We start from the raw sequence: 20,629 nt of genomic DNA, 5'->3' as shown, positions 1-20,629 counted from the left end.
ATCCGGCTTCTTCGAATTGTTTGAACCAACGCGTTATGTTATTTTTTGGTGTGGTGGATCTCTTCCGAATTCACGTCGAAACGCACGTTGAACTAAAATTACGGATTTTAATTCAGGTATCAATAAAACAACACATTTTGCTTTGTCTTTATCCGAGAACATAGTAACTCACTAAACTCACCGCAACAACAATACAAGAACTGACGTTGTGGTTACAACTGCTGATAAACAAACTTTTCGGTTGGAGGCTTTCAGGGATACCAATATAACATCTAGAAATTTCCCTACAATCTTCCTATGAATTACTGAAACCGCACCATTCTTTTATGATAACCCTGTATAATTCTTAAGCTTAATGTCAGTAGCCATCCCCCAGTTTATGAAAAAGGTACAAAAATCTTTGTATGGAAGTGTGCGCTTCAAAGTTCCAGCGGCGTGGTGTTGTGCGCATGCGCACATAGGAAGCTGCGAGGGAGAGAGAGCACTATCGTTCCCACAGTGCCGACCTGGCATGATTATGGAAAGTACTTTTTTTTACTCAGCGTGTGTATGGAAAGTTCCTTGTTCGTTCCCTTTTCTAGTTTAGTCGGTTGAAGGAATATGGAAGAGGTTTAGTTGTTTTCCTAATAGCGATCAGAATATGACGGAAAGCAAGGGTTCTTTGCCAAATCTGTTCAACAACCCGGTGGAAGGGCGAAAGAAAAAATAATTAGTAAAAACGAATTGTGTATTTGTTTCTGTGTAGTAAAAATTTAATTTAAGCACCGTTGGAGTATAGCGTTTTTAATAGGACTTTTTATTAAGTTATCTAATAATACTAAAAAATATTATCTGTATTTACATTTTATTATTTATTCGGTTAAACCGAATACAGTTTTAAGCACAAACTGCTTCAAAATCGCGTACCATATTCTTGAACGTGATAAAGTGTAGAATTAGATTATTATCCTGCTTCCAACTATTCTATTTGATTCATTTTTTCGGATCTTTTATTTTACAGAAAACTTTCACTATGGCCTTGAAAAGGCTGTTCTGGAACAGCACCGTCAATAATTTTAGCTACGACGCGCCACTGGGGAAAACAGAAAAGATTCAACTTGCGCTTATCGTGCATTAATATTTTCAACAAAAGGTTAAAAGAAGCTCTACGATGAGATTCTTCATTATCTATGCTTACCTATATTTTGCGTAGTTATTATATCAGTTACCGAAACGATGTTTCTCTTAAAATTTGCAAAATTTGTATTTACTATACCTTTTTATATGAATTAGAAATCTTAGATAGATCATCCAAAAATTTTTTCTTCTTGTGAACTTGTTACCATATAAAAGAAATAAAAAAATAAAACACATGCCTACAATCCGTGAATAATATGGCAATGAAAGTGCTTATAACAGTATTTCCATATTACACGTCGTGTTTTAAGTGTGTGACATGCAATAGAATTTTTATTACTTATTTAAAATTCATCACGCGATAATTCATAATGTACGGTTTCAAGTCATATTTTATGATGTGTGTTAAATTTATGAGCTCTCTTAACTCTTTGTTTTCCTTTTGAACCGTCAAAATTATTCAAACCTCTTTCTTGTTCTTCCTATTTGTGACCTTGACCCAATGAAATTTTCAATATTTCCTTAATTTATTTAGTATTTCTTATAATGTGTAGGCTTCCGTAAAATTTGTTATATGAGTATCATTTCTTTCGTGAATTAAATTTTAAATAGACAGCATTTTATCTTTTTTTTTATTAAAATTAAAAAAAATTCTGTTATAAATTTATTAGAAAATATTAAGAAAAGTATAAATATATTAACATACTCCGGTGGTGACTTCCCTAGCGCTATTTGACATTAGAACTTAAAAAATCTAAAATATATTTTTTTTAGTAATTATATAAAGACGGTGTCTGTCAGAGTTATCGTTATTCACAATTTACTAGGTAAAATAAAATATTTCTTTCTTTTTCCTGTTTAGCCTCCGGTAATTACCGTTCAGATAATACTTCAGATGATGATATGTATGAGTGCAAATGAAGTGTAGTCTTGTACAGTCTCAGTTCGACCATTCCTGTGATGTGTGATTAATTGAGGCCCAACTACCAAAGAACACCGGTATCCACGATCTAGTATTCAAATCCGTGTAAAAATAAGTGACTTTACTAGGTCTTAAACGCTGGAACTCTCGACTTCGAAATCAGCTGATTTGGGAAGACGCGTTCACCACTAGACCAACCCAATAAAATATTTATATAAACAACGTTTACCCAAAATAGAATTGTGTAATAAAATAACGAAAACTACTTTGAGGTATAAACTACTTTGCCTACCGATTCACGTTATCTAGGATCATAAATACAACTGCCCTAGAAGTATTTATTTCTAGGTAACCTTGGCGACCTAAGGGTTATAAAAATATTAAAATATTAATGCCAAATTGAAAGTCAAATCTATACCAGTAATATGTTTGGCTTATCTTGATGGAACATTTTAGAAGAGGATATAAAAGTCTTACAGAATGTTTCTTTACTCGCATGAGGATCAGTTCTCGCGGGTAGCTGCCAAAACTGTTCCACCTGGATGAATTTTGAACGCAAATCAGCTGATTTCGAAGTCGTAATTTCTAAGGTTCAAATCCTAGTAAAGGCAGTTACGTTTATACGGATTTGAATACTAGATCGTGTATACCGCCGGTGTTCTTTGGTGATTGGGTTTCAATTATCAGACAGTCTTGTACAGTCTCTGGTCGACCGTTGACCGTGTACATATAGAAATCATCCACATTCATCCTCAGGTGGTTCCAGAGGCTAAACAGAAAAAGAGGAGAGTAGCCGCCCAATTTCACAATGACATTAAATTTAGTAGAATACATAATTACATTTTGAAGACATCGATTTTGATATCGAAATTCAATATTCTTTAAAACACCAAATTAAATAAATGAATAACATTTAAAGTGTCTAAAAGTAACGCGGTTTGGCTGGGTCTCGAATTCGATCGACCAATTGATTCGGTACCTGGTGTGTTAAATCTTGCGGCTACACCAGTCTATAGACAGTACATGCGAAATTTGTTCTTTGTAAGTTGTTTAAGTATATTAGCTTGGTTAGTACTGACCGACGTGGCTAGTACCCGCACATTCGCGCGAATTAAGTACGGTATTCGCGCGCGCTTTAGTTAGAATCATTGAATTAAATAAACGAAAAAATACATGTATATTTAAGTAAGTAGTGCGGATAATCTGTGCATCAGTAATAACTGAGTTGTCAGCTTTTTTTTTTCATATAGTACGTTAGATTTATTTGTTTAATAATAAATTATGCTTTTCGAAATGTGGCGTATAATGAAATAATAAAAAGATTAAATAAATGCTTGTTAATTTAATAAATCTTAGTATTTAAATTTTATAAAATAAATACAGTTGTTTTTTCCTATTTTTTTTTTTACTACAGTGTTTTCTTTGTATATAATTTGTTCGTTTTTTAACAAAAAGAATTTCCATAATGGGATATGTTCAGTAAATCTGAAAAGCTCTAGTTTTCTTCATTCTTTGTTAGCTCTAGAGAAGTTGTTTTTTCTCAAAGAAAGAATATTCAAGCCTTCTTTTTTTTTACCACAAATGAATAGTATACCAGTTAAAATGTTATTTAATTATATAAATTTAATAATTAATGCAATATACAATTGTAAATTATTTTTTCATGTTCTTATATGAAAAAAGTTAAAATAAACAACTGATTATTTCCTGTAATAATGTATTTTTCTTGAAATGAATGAAAAATTAAAAATATCGTTACAAAGCGGGCTAAAAATTGCAATACTTTCTTGGCTAGGCTGGTCAAAAAGTAGTATTGTAAAATCATAAAAAAATTCTAAAAAATTGTAATTAAAAATACTACAAATTGTAAAAAAATTTAGTTATATCTCCGGAACGATACCACCAATTATCAAAATTCAAACACCGTATTTGCTAGCAAAGTAAGGGCTAAGATTTGCATACAAAAGATATATTCTAGCTCATTGGGTTACCCATATTTTTTCTTCTCAATATTTAGTTATATCTCTTGAACTATAAGACGAACTTCCAAACTTCATTCGGCGTATTTGCTACCGTATTAACCGCTAACAGTTTACGTACAAAAGAACTACTCTAGATCATTCGGTTATCCGAATATTCGATTTTAGGTTTTTTCCGAAATTTTATTATCTCCGGAACGGTACGACCAATTTTGAAAATTCAAACGCCGTCTTGTCTAGCAGAATACGGGCTATGGTTTGCATACAAATTATATACTCGACCACTCGGTTATCCGAATATTTGGTTATACGTCTTCTTTTCTAAATTTAATTATATCACCGGAACAGTACGACCAATATTCAGAATTTAAATATATATAAAAATTTTATTAAATAAATTTGCTGCTTAATAAAAATAGAAATATTTTTTAATAGATGGAAATTTTTTTTGGGAGAAAAAATTTAGTCTGTATTTCTCTTTGTAATTTCGTAATGATGACTGGCAAGTAATAGTTTATTTTTCATAAAATATTGTCGCTTTATGTATAAAACTGTTTGTTTGAAACCCAAATATAATTTATAAATTTATTGTTCTCAGTTTCTTGTAAGAAAATTTTTATATCCTTGTACGAAGTAAAGGGAATATTGTGATCACAAAATATTTCGGTTTTTAGATTTCAACGGAAATATCCATTTTTGAACATCCCTGAATACATTTTAACTAGTTTCGGCGTGACTTTACGTACGTACATATTTCGCATAACTCAAAAACGATTAGCCGTACATGTTGAAATTTTGGACTTACGACTATTGTAACATCTAGTTGTGCACTTCCTTTTTAATTGCAATCGACTGAACCCAAAGTGTCCAAAAAAGCCCAAAATCCTTAAACATTTGGATTTTGGACTTTTTCTTAACTGCAGTAATAAGCCCTCACTGAGAACGTTTCAACGATATATCACAAGTGGAACTTATTTTCATTGGTTCCAGAGTTATAGCCAAATAAAATTTTAATCAATGACATATTTGGATCTTTCAAGGAGAAGGCACATCGGTTCGAATCAGACTTCATTTCTTTCTTCTTTTTTAACCTTTTTATTTTCAAAATATATTGATTTATTAATAATATTAATCTTCGATTGTAAAAAGAAATTTATAATAAATATTTATTTATTTAGAGTATGGCACCAAAATATAACACCAGTTACAGTCAAAATTACAAACAAAGATTTAACAAACTAATATAGGCTACCGATTCTGGAGTCGCCATCAGGAAATTTTCAGGAGTCCTTTCATAAGTTGTCCTAGGGCAAACTTCGCTGATGTGTTTAACAGTTTGATTTTCACCACACTCGCAAAGGGGCGAGTGTGGTGTTTTACCCAATTTATACAGGAAATAGGCGCACCTACCATGCTGAGTCCGTATTCTGTTTAGCGTTGAACATGTCTTACGTGGCAAGTCAAAACCCGGCTGCCTTTGAGTAATAAATGGGGTTTGGTTATTCTGCTTTATGGTCCATTCCCGACGCCAGGCGTCAGTTAGGTTAAATCCGTCCTCTGTGGCAGCAATTGCTGTTTTGATAGGTGGCTTTCTAGATCGAAGGCGACCACGATTGGCATCCTCAATGTCCTCATGTATCGGTAGGTTTCAATTGTCCATAATCTTCTTGTACTCTCTTACAAGAGCGTTCATACGGCGCAGGTTTGGGGGTGGTATGTAGCTCAATACCGAGAGCCATTCCACGGGAGTAGACCTGATAACCCCGGCATCCATTCTCATAGTGTTATTAAGTTGAGCATCAATTCTATGAACATAAATAATAATTCAATAACAATAAAAAAATAAAATAAAAAATAAAAAATTATTTGTGAAATAAAATTTGATTTACTTTTCATTTTAATTAAAAAATATTTAAAAAGTTTAATAATTATTAATAAATCAATATATTTAATTTAAAAAAAAAACAAAAGTAAAAATAAATATACGTGTATGAAATCGGATTCGAACCGATGTGTCCATGATTACGGATCCGACACGTTCTCACTTACACCACAACTACTTGAGCGACATAAAACAAAATTAATATATAAACTAATATAAAATGCTAATACGGACACCACAAAAAAATGTGATGCAATGTAATTTCTATCACAATGTAATTGTGTAACTGTTCACTTCATAAAAGAATTGGAAGATCGTATCTCGCTTTCAAATGAAATAAGTTTAAATGAAGCGCAGCAAAAACTGTGTATATGTAATTTAATAAACGTACAAGGAAGTCGTGTGGTGTCCACATTAGTTTTTTATCGAAAGAAATTTTTTTACCTTTATTCGAATAATCTGTTTTGTAACAATAAGTTTGTATTTTTTACTCGACTTTTCGAAGAAAATTCTGTCTTACTTTCGGTTGCATGGTGTGTGCTGGGTTAAAAATAAGTTTTCTTTACGTTTTGAAGTATGAGAATACCATTCTCTTAAACTGGGGTTTCCTTATATTTTTGTAGTCCTATGTATAAAATTATGCTGCTCGAAAATCAACAAAATTAATAGATCAGTTTTAATGAAATTTAGTTATGTTGTGGTATCAAATAAATTTAGTTTATAACTTAAATTTATCTATATATATCTGAAGTTGCTCATGTGAAAATTTAATGAAGATTTGTTCTTGTATTTTGCTCAATGTAAGGTCGAAAAAAATTGACGTAATGTTGACTGTGTAGTGGTGTATCTTTCATTCACGTTTATTCAGTGAGGTTGTGGTGAGTAAATTGAAACTTGATGTGTGTGTGTCTGTATGTACGGTCTACTGATTAATCCAGTGATTCCCAAACTGTGCGCCGCGGCGCCCCGGGGAGCCTCTTCACTGAGGCGCCGGGAAATATTGTAAAAAGTTCATAATTAATTGAACCAAGACATTTATAATTTTTAATTTAATATTAATAAAATAAAAAAAATAGTGAAGATACACGAGTTTTATTTATTTTTATCTCTTACTTACGAGTAGTCATAATTTTACTTAGGATAGGGACCCTTGGAAAAATTATAATTGATAAGGGCCCCGCGACTCGGAAAAGTTTGGAAGCCACTAGGTTAATCGAACGTATTTAGTTTGTTGTACTCTTAAAATCAGTGCATTTCTGACTGATAAATTATTAGGGCATCGGAAACCAAAATTTTGTTTTCTTGCGCGGAACTAGCAAGAGCTTTCTTAACTTTTGACAGTTGTAAAGAATTAATTCAAAAGGAAAATGCTAGATTGCTGGTAAGAATGGTACATCGATTCTAGTGAGTCAGTACCAACCAGTTAACGGAAATCGGATAATCGTGATAGTATTAAATAAATAATTCTTTTATTTTGAACGGTGGTTACATAATTATATACTATTCACGTCACATCAGGAATTGATAAGTATGCTGTATGCTATCCTACAGATGAAAAAACTTTCCCCAGATTTAACTTGATGATCAAGAGAAACCGTAGTAACCTTATTCAAAGTAGCATTATTAAAATACAATAAATTATATAATAAAAAATTGTTGTAATTTTGTGTGATAATTATTAGATCTATTATTGTGAGAAAATTATTACTTAATTTGATACTAATTTACAGTACTAGAATTAACAATAAATAAAAACAATTTTATTTCATCGAATTGAACGTTAAGTTGAGATCATAAAAACAGACACATAATTACATTAATTGCTTGCCATAATTTGGCTATTTGTTAACCGATTTTCAAAAATAAAATGTCGTTTTGTTCAAAATAAAAGGTTTAATATTTTAGCAAATAACAGAAACTTTGATGAAACTAATATTTATGGAGTTATAACGGTTTTAATAATAAACATGGCTACCATTTTGTAGTTTGTGAAGGTATTTAAGTCCTGATTTTTTGCTAAAGACGCTTACAAAATATTAATGCGATTATAAATTTATATAAAATTTTATATAAATTTATATATAAAAATTACAAAATAGCACACTGGGCGAACGAAGGAGAAATTGCCATTTTTCCTAAGGATATTTTTTGTTTAGTTTTACAAGTAGAATCCGAAAAAGTATAGCCAGCCTACCATTTTAGAACCCCTCTTATATATATATATATATATATATATATTTATTTATTGTTAATATTCATTCTAAATGATCATTACCTGTGACCGACCGCACACTTGAACATTTTTGAATTTTTGTACTATATATATATAAACGTTATGTGGGTATTCTATATCACCGACACTGTTAAATTCATTTATACACGAATGTACCACATAGGAAATGACTATTAATTAATAACATACTATTTGACAACTGGACTTCCGGACCGTTTACGTCACAATACAATGTCATAACAGTACAGTAACGCCTCTAGCGGGTAATATTATAAATTATAACTCGCTGTAGACATTGATAATAGGTGTTCTGTGTATTATACGTGTAACAATTTAATTTTCCCCCCTTTTTTCTGCTAATGAATTATCAGATTCTGTTTTTTTTTTGTTAATTTTCAATTTCTCTTTATTTTAAAATTTATTGCTTGGAAAAAAAACAATTATAGATTCATCTTCCCATCGCTACAATAGGCGCGCGCGCTTTCACTCACACATAATTATTTATTATCTTAATACCAATTAACCGAACATTATTTAGGAAAATTAATGTTTAAACTGGAATGTTATCCTCCAAAAATTTGTTTAGGCCTTGAATTCATTTTCCGGTACATATTTTTTTAACCTCCTATCTCTTTTGTTATTCGTTAAGAATTTATATTTTACGATATCTGGTTTTACCTATTGCTGTACACTTCTGGAACCAATTTTTTTTATTGTTTTCAGATCAAAAACCATAAGAAATAACTAAATTCGTCCCTTAATTTACCTTTCCAGAATTTCAGGAAGTCTTCATTTCTCTGGGGGGACTGACTCACTGACGAAGTGTTTTCGGGCCTATGTTTATATAAATTTTTTTCTTATTTTTAGCTATAGAATTAGCTCGAGTGATTACCGTATAGTTTTGAATCACTCTCATATATATATATATATATATATATACAGAGTGTTTCTAAAATACTTGGCTGGCTATACTTTTTCGGATTCTATTTGTAAAATTAAACTATAAATATCTTTAGGAAAAATGGCAATTTCTCCTTCGTTCTCCCCCTGTCCACCATTTTGTTATTTTTATATAAAAATTTATATCTCAAGTTCAGATAGAGGAATCGCATTAATATTTTGTCACCGTCTTTAGCAAAAAACCAGGACTTAAATAGCTTTACAAATTACAAAATGGCGGCCATGTTTATTTTTCAGTCTCCATAAATATTAGTTTCATCAAAGTTTCTGTTATTTGCTAAAATATTAGGCCTTTTATTTTGAACAAAATGACATTTTATTTTTTTTAAATCTGTTAACAAATAGCCGAATTATGGCAGAAAATTGATGTAATTTTGTGTCTGTTTTCATCTCCTCCACTTTATGTTCGATGAAATATTGTTTTTATTTATTGTTAATTCTAGTGTTGTAAATAAAATCAGGTTAAGTAATAATTTTCTCACAATAACAGACCTAATAATTGTGACACAAAAAATTATCAATTTTCTTCCATAACTCGACTATTTATTTGTTAACAGATTTAAAAAAATTGAATGTCATTTTGTTAAAAAAAAGGCTTAATATTTTAGCAATAACATCAGTTTTTATAAAACTAATATTTATGGAGATATAACGGATTGAAAAATAAATATGGCCGCCATTTTGTAATTTGTGAAGGTATTTAAGTTCAGATTTTTTGCCAATATTAAAACTTTATTACCAAGACGCTTACCAAACATTAATGTGATTCGTAATCCGAACTTAAGATATACATTTTTATATAAAAATAACAAAATGGTGTACAGTGGGAAAACGATAGAAAAATTGCCATTAATCCTACGGATATTTTTTATTTAGTTTTACAAGTAGAATCCGAAAAAGTATAGCCAGCCCACCATTTTAGAAACACTCTGGATATATATATATATATATATATATATATATATATATATATATATAAATAAGTTTATCTCCTCGCATGCGATCTATTATAATTAAAAAATAAATAAATAACAGTAATAAAAAAGTGATTGAATTAAACATAATTTGAACACCAACTCCTAAACAATTTAAAATTATTTTGACTTTTTTTGCAGACTTATTTCATTTTATAACTTCTACATTTTTTTAACGTAAAAGAAAAAAAATTCAATCTTTCTTTTATTAAAAGAAATTGAAGAGTTTTCCTCTGGTAACTCAACTTTTCTGTTAATTTTCTCCCCTAGTGAACAATATATTTTCAGCGACTAAAGTAATTCTTCAAAATAATTACTTATTTTATTCTAATGTTTATGACAGGATTTATTCGCAAAAAAGATTCGGTATTTTTCTTTTGTTTTAATTTTATAATAATTTTTTCGTTTTTTTTTAGTATAATAAATAATAATCCATTATTTTCTATATATTCCAATATTTATTGATTTATTTATTTTTTTTTTTTTTTTGTCTTCAGTCATTTGACTGGTTTGATGCAGCTCTCCAAGATTCTAGTGCTAGTCGTTTCATTTCAGTATACCCTCTACATCCTACAATTGTATAACAATTTGTTATACATATTCCAAACGTGGCCTGCCTACACAATTTTTCCCTTCTACCTGTCCTTCCAATATTAAAGCGACTATTCCAGGATGCCTTAGTATGTGGCCTATAAGTCTGTCTCTTCTTTTAACTATATTTTTCCAAATGCTTCTTTCTTCATCTATTTGCCGCAATACCTCTTCATTTGTCACTTTATTCACCCATCTGATTTTTAACATTCTCCTATAGCACCACATTTCAAAAGCTTCTAAACTTTTCTTCTCAGATACTCCGATCGTCCAAGTTTCACTTCCATATAAAGCGACACTCCAAAGATACACTTTCAAAAATCTTTTCCTGACATTTAAATTAATTTTTAATGTCAACAAATTATATTTCTTACTGAAGGCTCGTTTAGCTTGTGCTATTCGGCATTTTATATCGCTCCTACTTCGTCCATCTTTAGTAATTCTACTTCCCAAATAACAAAATTCTTCTACCTCCATAATCTTTTCTTCTCCTATTTTCACATTCAATCGTCCATCTTTGTTATTTCTTCTACATTTCATTACTTTTGTTTTGTTCTTGTTTATTTTCATGCGATAGTTCTTGCGTAGGACTTCATCTATGCCGTTCATTGTTTCTTCTAAATCCTTTTTACTCTCGGCTAGAATTACTATATCATCAGAAAATCGTAGCATCTTTATCTTTTCACCTTGTACTGTTACTCCGAATCTAAATTGTTCTTTAAAATCATTAAATGATGTTAATTATTGTATAACAATAATTTTTTTTACGGTTAAATAAATTTTTTGTTTTGACTATTTTTCTTTCTGTATTAAAATTACAAAAATTATGGTCTTTAACTAAAAGTATTTTTACCGCTTTTATTCTTATGAAGGGAATGGGGGTGAAAATAAATTTGCTTTACGATTTGAGGTATGATTAACAAAATACTATTCACTTAAAACTGTGGTTTCCTGATATATTTAAGTAAAACTTTTGTGGCTCAAAATTCACCAAAACAACTGAATCAATTTCATTGAAATTTAGATATACTGTAGTAATGTATCTGAAGTTGTGCATATGAAAATTTGGTGAAGATTGGTTGAGTCGTTCTTGAGTTGCGTTCAATTTAAGGTCGAAACAATTTGAGTGGGATAAGTTAAAAGCGTAGTTCGTTATAATGCTGCAGGTTTGGAACGTTTCTTTATTGGCGGTAAAGGTTTTTTTGAAAATTTTGAATGAGTCGATACTTTTTCAAAAGGAAATAACACAAAATAACAAAAAGTCAATCTTCTTACGCAGAATTGAGCAACAGTGTTTTTAAAATCGAATATTTTATAACACTTAAGGAAAATATAAAAGAAAAATATTAGTCAACTAATTATTACTCGGAAATATTCAAATATATTGCGTGTTTTACACACATATATATTAGTTGCATTGCTATTTTTCATATTTCATATTATTTCCTTAAAATTAAACAAAAGATTTATATGAGTGTATGTTATTTGTTCTTAAAAGCGTTTGAGATAAAAATGTAAATTTTTTTTACCTTTTCATTTTTATTATTTTACATATATATTTGTTATTCTGATCAACGTTGTATATATTAAAAACATAATTAGATGAATTCCTTGAATTTTATCGGGTAAATATTGTCAAGTATACAAAATTATTAATATTTTATAAATGAAACTTTTAACAGAATTAAACTTTTTTATTTTCTTACTTACGTATTTTACTGTATTCGTATTTTATCATCAGTATCTTTTGGTCTACTGATGCTGTTGTTGCGATGGCACCAGCTATGTTTTTTCGGTAATCTTTTTTTTAATTTCGGTATGCTTATTTAAAATATGGAGATCATAAAACGTGTATTTTTAATTTATTTTTTTTTAAATTATAAAATTTATATTAATAGATTTTCTTTAAGTTTATATATATATATATATATATATATATATATATATATATACGTACATGTTATAGTCATGATACCAAAGAAAGCAGGAGCAGATAAATGTGAAGAATACGGAACAATTAACTTAACTAGCCATGCATCAAAAATCTTAACTAGAATTCTATACAGAAGAATTGAGAGGAGAGTGAAAGAAGTGTTAGGAGAAGACCAGTTTGGTTTCAGGAAAAGTAAAGGTACAGGGGAAGTAATTTTAGGAATCAGATTAATAGTAGAAGGAAGATTAAAGAAAACCAAACCAATATACTTGGCATTTATAGATCTAGAAAAGGAATTCGATATCGTGGACTGCAGTAAATGTTCAGCATTTTTAAAAAATTAGGGTTCAAATACAGAGATAGAAGAAAAATTGCTAACATTTACAAGAACCAAACAGCAACAGTAATAATTGAAGAACATAAGAAAGAATCCGTAATAAGAAAGGGAGTCCGACAAGGATGTTCCCTATCTCCGTTACTTTTTAATCTTTACATGGAGCTAGCAGTTAATGATGTTAAAGAACAATTTAGATTCGGAATAATAGTACAAGGTGAAAAGATAAAGATTCTACGATTTGCTGATGATATAGTAACCTCTAGCTGAGAGTAAAAGGATTTAGAAGGAACAATGAACGGCTGAAGTCCTACGCAAGAATTAACGCATAAAAATAAACAAGAACAAAACGAAAGTAATGAAATGTAGAAAAACAACGAAGATGTATCACTGAATGTAAAAATAGGAAGAGAGAAAATATTATGGAGGTAGAAGAATTTTGTTATTTGGAACGTAGCATTAGTAAAGATGGACGAAGCAGGAGCGATATAAAAAATGCCGAATAGCACAGGCGAAACGAGCCTTCAGTCAGAAATATAATTTGTTTACATAAAAAATTAATGTAAATGTCAGGAAAAGATTTTTGAAAGTATAAGTTTGGAGCGTAGTTTTATATGGAAGTGAAACTTGGACGATCGGAGTACCTGAAAAGAAAAGATTTGAAGTTTTTGAAATGCGGTGCTATAGGAGAATGTTCAAAATCAGATGGGTGGATAAATTGACAAATAAAGAAATTTTACGGCAAATGGATGAGGAAAGAAGCATTTGGATAATCATACTTAAAAGAAGAGACAGACTTATAGGTCACATATTCAGACATCCTGGAATAGCTGCTTTAATATTGGAGGGACAGGTAGAAGGAAAATATTGTGCAGACAGGCAACGTTTGGAATATGTAAAATAAATTGTTAGGGATGTTGGGGTTATACCGAAATGAAACGACTAGCACTAGATAGGGAATCTTGGAGAGCTGCGTCAGACCAGTCAAATGACTGAATACCAAAAAAAAAAAAATAATAATAATAATAATATATATATATAAGTTAATCAAATAAAATAAAAACCGAAAAAATTGTAAAAAAAAAAAATTAAAAATAAAATTATTTACGGATTTTAATTTTTGGAAAAGTTTGTAAGTTATTTTTAAGTAGTAAGCGGTTGGTTACCGATTGAATCATGAATTATTGGAATCTGTACGGCAGGAATCACACCCGGCTACGTCTCCATCCTATTTTACGCCAGCATATTAAAAAAAATATGTATAATTTTATTATTATTTTGTAAATTATTTAATGCAATATATTAATTTTATACTTCAATTAGTTTATTTTTGTAATACGGAAACTTCCACTGATTGCACAATTTTTTTTTTTCAATAAATACATAGATTTACTTAAATTAGTATTTTAATATATAATATTATCTCTTAATATTTTTAACAATGTTTTATGTATATATAAATATTTTTAACAAAATAAATGAATTAAAAAAAATATTTTAACTCTGGCCGATGGTTTGGTTGGACCATGGTTTGTGCTTCTAAAGCGAATATAATGTCTGCATTTAAAACAGCAGTATATATGTGGCAAGGTATTCCCTTTATATATATTAGCGTTATATCAAGGTGCTATTCGATCGCCGGTTAATCAACTTAAACAAACCGAATGAATTTACTGATGGCTTAACTAGATCGTGCTATGTTCGAGCTGTTTAAAAATAAAATAGGTCGTGTTACTATGCCATTGAGAATCGAATTAGTATTGTAATGACCCAATCTTTATTCAGGCTTAAACCTATCATTGTAAATCCAGTTGTACAATTTATAGTTCATTTAAACACTTACACAAGCTACACAATGCTGGAAATTTACTACGGAATCTCTTTAGTAAAACTTAGATCTACTTGGTGATATTATCATGAGAAAAAGTAATTTATTGCTACTTTTATTTGAACCGATCGATTGAAATTCGTTGATCAATGTAATGTTCCCATTTTAGAAAAAGAGTCTTGATCTACCGTGAAATTGAGGACGGAATTTAGTCCGTACCTTCTAGAGAGAGATTTGCTTGATGCAGTTCTATGTTTGATGTAAATGATATCTTTTGATTATTCCTTCCTTTTTCCTTATCGCTCTTCCCTTTTTTTACACAGTTTTTCACAAATATTGGCTTGCAGCTCATTGGATTCCATGGTAAAGGTATCGGGACGTCTAACACTACTGGTTCCTTCGCATGATTGTTGGTTGGTGAAGCAGATTTTTATGTAATCATGCAATCCTGTAAAGAAACTGTTTAATATCAGATTCGATTACAACTTTCTCATAACTATTTTTTTTTCCACAAAACACGTTTACTTATTTTATAACAACATTTACTTTTTTTCCTTTATTACAAAAAATTTCAATAAAAATTGTAAAATTAAATTATAAATATAAGTATCAGAAAAAAAACACTTAAAATCAACTGAAACCTTAAAGCAAGATACCATACTTATACAAAAATGATAAAATTGATATAATAGAACATATCTCACTATTATATAAAGAGACACACGAAAAAACTAAAATTATGGTGACGGACCCACTATGCATAAGCAAAGTAAAAATAAACAATAATGACATAAAACTAGTAGAAAACTTTAAATATTTGGAGGAAAACATCACACACAAACTCCAAGAAAATCCAAACTGGAATGAAAGAGCAAATAAACTCATCAAAGCCACAATTAAAACACAAAACATCTATAACAAAAAATGCATGTCCATAAACACATAAGTAAGACATTATAACTTAGTTATCCGACCAGAAATACTTTACGGATGCGGAACCATATTTCGACCGTAGCAGACAAGGTTTGCCGACAAACTGGAAAAGATTGAAAGACAGATTCTACGACGATACATTGGGAAAAACATTAAAAAAGACGGGATTTGTAGAATTATTCCAAACGAAGAGATTTACAAAACGATCATCCCGATAACTAATAAATTTAGAAAGAAGAGAATTTCCTTTCTAGGACATATTTTCAGAACGGAAGAGACCAGACTTATCAGACGGATAATCGAACTTTTCTGAAACAAGAAAAGCAGACCGAACTGGTTATACGAAGTACAGAAAGACATGGAGGAATTAGACATAACCCGTGAAAACCTAAAAACGAAAACCGGAAACTATGAGAAATTAAAAAATAAAGAAACAAGATTCCTATCAAAACCCAAGAAAACAATAAGCCGGGTGTACTCTGAACAATAAAGGGCAAGAAGATCTGAAACCCTTAGAAATTAGTGGCAAAAAAGAAAAGCTGAAAAACTACAAATCAGCAAGAAAAGAAAGAACTTGCCAAAAAAAAAATGAACTAAAGTGATCTATTATGGTCTTAAAAGTAAAAAAAAAAAGAAGAGACATCCTGACCCCACAGGAGAACTCACCTTCCATATGACGATTTCGGTCGCCACGCCACCCCTTCGTAGCCTTTATGGGCTTTACCGGAAGTCATCTTCAGTACCTCGGCAATGACATCTTTCAGTCAAGCTCAGCCAGGATGCCACCGAGGCGAACGCCACAAGTGACATTCCCATCGGTGTACTACTAACCGACATAAATTCCAAGCAAAACACATCTATCCAAGTTTCAGACAAGACTGATTGACTTTCTAAGAACGAAGAAAGTGAACTCTACCTACACGAAAGGTAAAAATGAGTTCAACACAAGGAATCATAAAGTATAACACAGGAACACTTCCAAAACATAACATTAACAATTAATAATGTAACATAAAACATAACTAACTTGGGGGCCGTGGCTGTAGGACCAGTAGCAAGAAATGAGATCCGTCCGCTTTTGCTTTTGGGGACGACCTAGGGTTTGGACAGCCTCGTCCAGCAGGGGTGGGACGCTCAGGTGTTCCACTTTCGATGACTGAAGTTACCTTTGGTACTTCACAACGCGGGGGGGGGGGATTAAAGTAAGGCCGTAGTCCCGGTGAAGGATCCCTTTTGGATTCCCCAATAGAGGCGTGGCGTCAAGACCGGAGTTCCGGTGGGGGAACTCTTATGGGTCCCCTCATTAAAGGCTGGGCAAATGATTAAAGACCCGAGTCCCGGCTACCTTGCGGGAGGGAACCTTAGTTCCTGCCGACGTAGTTTGAGGCGATGGCACCTCCTGGAGCCGTGTAAATGCTTAGTTACATGTCCGGCTCCAGTGGGGGATTAAAAAAAATAACGAAAAACAAACAAATCTATAACCAAACAGAAATAAAAACAGCAGCACTTTAGAAAATCATAAAATAAAATAACAATAAAACCAAACATAAATACATGAATGAAAATCCAAGCGGAACATTACATCCCTTCAGCGATTCTTTCTTTCGCCAAATATGCTATAAAACTTTATGATCACCCTTTCGGTCCGGCTTTTCCATATATAAAGAGACATCCTGACTTCCGTAGGGAAAGTTATCTTTCATCACCCCCTCCGTTCATAGCCCTTATGGGCTTTACCGGAGGTCATTTTCGAAACCTCGGCTATTGACATTTTTTTTAGTTTCTTCCCGAAAGTAGTAAAAACTATTGAACCAATCATTACGAAATGTTAACTGTAGTTTTCTTTTTTGACTTCCAAAACGTTTACAGCAGTTCAAATCTCACCAATCTTACTACTATAAAAACAATTTCTGCTTAGTTCTGCGCAAGAAAGACCCACTTTTCGTTGTTTAATTTTGTATCATACTTTTTTTGCATAATTATTTGTATAATTTTTTGCGCAAGAAATATACAAAACATATTTAAATGAGAAATCTAAAAGTGGTGTAATTTTCTTATTTATTTAATATTAAAATATATTTTCTATTTATAAGAAGATTATTATAACAGTAATTTGATGAAATAATTAAAAATAACGAGTAGACCCTATATTCAAAGATCAAATTTAAACTTGCTTACCACTGTGACTAACTGCATACGCGCGTATAAAAAATACACAAACACAAAGTCAAACATAACTTCAGTTTGAGGTTATGTTGCCTGTTGTCAACCTTAAGCTGAGCGTAACAGAGGAACGACTCGACCAATTTTCATCAAATTTTCACATGCACAATTTCAGATATATTAATTAAAATTTTATTCGGCTATAACTCTGTAATCAATGAAAATATCTACCACTTATTATACGTCGTTGAAAAGCTCTTTAATGAGGGCTTATTCCTGCAATCAAGAAATGTCCAGAATCAATTTTTTTTTATTTTGGGCTTTTTGGACACTTTTGGTTTAGTTGATTGCAATCAAAAGGTGTGCATAACTAGATGTTACAACAGTTTTAAATCCAAAATTTCAACATTCTGCAGCTAATCATTTTTGAGTTATGCGAGATATATACTTACGTACAGACGTCACGCCGAAACTAATAAAAATGGATTCAGGGATGGTCAAAATGGATATTATCGTTGAAATCGGAAAACCGAAGTGTTTCGCGATCACAATACTTGCTTTACTTCGTACAAGCAAGTAAAAATCTTGAACATGTTATTATCGATGTCGATATTGTCCACGTCACTATCGATTTCTTCAGAAAGTTATTATGTGATCTATTAAGTTTAATGTCATTTGTCTATAAAAGATCAATTTGAATTATTATCGTATGATACGCAAAAAAAATCATTTTATAAAAAATTAAATTACTACTATTTATGTATTTAAAAAATCAATATTTATTATCTAAATTAATCTATTTTATCAGATAAGTTCTGAAAGCGATAATTCTGAGAGCAATAGCATAATTACAAAAGAAAACGAACTTTTTACAATTTTTTTAACTTTTATACGCATATAGATCGGGCAAAGCCGTGACGGGGTTTGCTAATTCATGGAAAAATAAAAATAGATACACGTCGTCATTATCGACAAATTGTGTTATTTTAAAATCATATTCAACGAAATATTTTCATATTTTTATATCTGATAATTCTACAAATCATTCTTTTCTGTATTTTTTAATTGAAACTGTAAATTATAAGTAGTGAAATTAATAATTTAAAAAATAAAAACTATGAGGTAAATTTTTAAAATGTTTGATTCATCAAAATTTATTTTTTTAATTTTTATAATATTTTATCAAAAAATTAATTATATTATTATTTATTTATTAATGCGTTGTATAATTCTGCAATTTTAAAAGTGATGTGAAAGAAGCGTGAAAACTTTTTTTTTTAGTCGTGACTTATAAACTTACAACACGGAGATCTGTTGACGATTGGAATCTTGTAACAGCCATAGCCTTATGAATCATCGTTATTCGCTCCAGTTAACGAACTCATTTGTTGTTCATTGTGTATATAGGTATAATGATTTTTTGAAGTAGAATATTTACTTTCATTTTGTTATTTATTTTTAAATTTAATTTTGTAATATCTTTTGCATTACTATTATTATTATTATAACCAGTGGTATCGTATCTAACCTATGGGGTTGGTCTAGTGGTTAAACTCATCGCAAATCAGCTGAATTAAAAGTCGAGAGTTCTAATGTTCAAATCCTAGTAAAGGCAGATACTTCTATACGGATTTGAATATTAGATAATGGATACCCGTGTTCTTTGCTGGCTTTTTTTTATTTGTTTTCTTCTCTCTCGGATCGGATGCTGCAGAAGTATTACACAGCCCAGGGGAGTGTCCTTTACTGTAACGCGCCTCTACGTCTCGACCCGCGGTCGGATCTCACTTTGCGCCCGCCTCAAACCTCCAGAATAGGATCCACCAGGCTATGCCGTTCCTGGGTCCCCACTTCGGAAGTCGGGACTCGATCTTTATGCCAACACCTATAATGAGGGCACCACGAGTGGGGCATCCCCGCCGGGACTCGGTCTTTTTCGCTCGGGGTCCAAGAGTTCCCGTGCCTCATCGCTACCGTCCACTCATGCAAGCACATGCGAACAGCAATTTCGCAGAGGGCTGTCCCTCATCCCCCAGCCTCCTGATCCTTCTTCTGAAGAACCATCTTTGGTAGTTGGGTTTCAATTAATCACACGTTTGAGAAATGACCGACCTGAGAATGTACAAGACTACACTTTACTTACATTCATACATATCATCTTCATTCATCCTTTGAAGTAATTTTATACATGGTTCCGGAGGCTAAACAGAAAAAGAGAGATATAAAATTAGAGCTATACTGAAAAAGAAAAATATAGTAATCAGTGAAAAACTGGGGTATGAGATTTTTACATTTTTCAATGTTTCATGACCCAAGGATCCCAAAAAAAAAACAAAATAGTGGGGGATAATGTTCGTACATATGTACGTGTGTTGTTGTGTTTGAAACTTAATAACTTTTGACTGGATTAAACCAATTTTTATGAAAGTTTTTACTGTAACTCATGTATATGAGGTATTTTTCGGTAAAAGTTTGGGGTTAATGTCTCGTAAGAGGTGGTTATTTTCTTTGTACTTAATTTTTTCAAAAATTTTGCGAACATAATCCCATCTTATATTAAGGTCAGTACATACGTGTATGATTATAAATTCAATTTTTTTTTTTTAATAATATAAATCGTCCCAAAATTCCTCTTTCACCAAAAATTGTAAAAAAACTACTTTTATTTTTTAATTTATTCCATACTTTCTAACTTTACGTATTACATGCGTATATGATTATTTTAACCATTTAAAATAAAAACCATTTTGCCCCCAAATTCTCACTCTTCCTGAAAAATCG

At 31.0% G+C, this 20,629-nt stretch overlaps 1 protein-coding gene across 4 annotated transcripts in view; it reads left to right on the top strand.

Annotated features, from left to right (window-relative positions):
- LOC142332235 (uncharacterized) overlaps window positions 1-20,629 on the top strand; it is a 670,235-nt gene that overhangs the window by 389,884 nt on the left and 259,722 nt on the right. The window lies entirely within an intron of this gene.

Source organism: Lycorma delicatula, chromosome 11, assembly GCF_047948215.1.
Source record: "Lycorma delicatula isolate Av1 chromosome 11, ASM4794821v1, whole genome shotgun sequence".
In the NCBI taxonomy this organism is placed as follows: Eukaryota; Metazoa; Arthropoda; class Insecta; order Hemiptera; family Fulgoridae; genus Lycorma; species Lycorma delicatula.
This window is presented reverse-complemented; position numbering and strand designations above follow the sequence as displayed.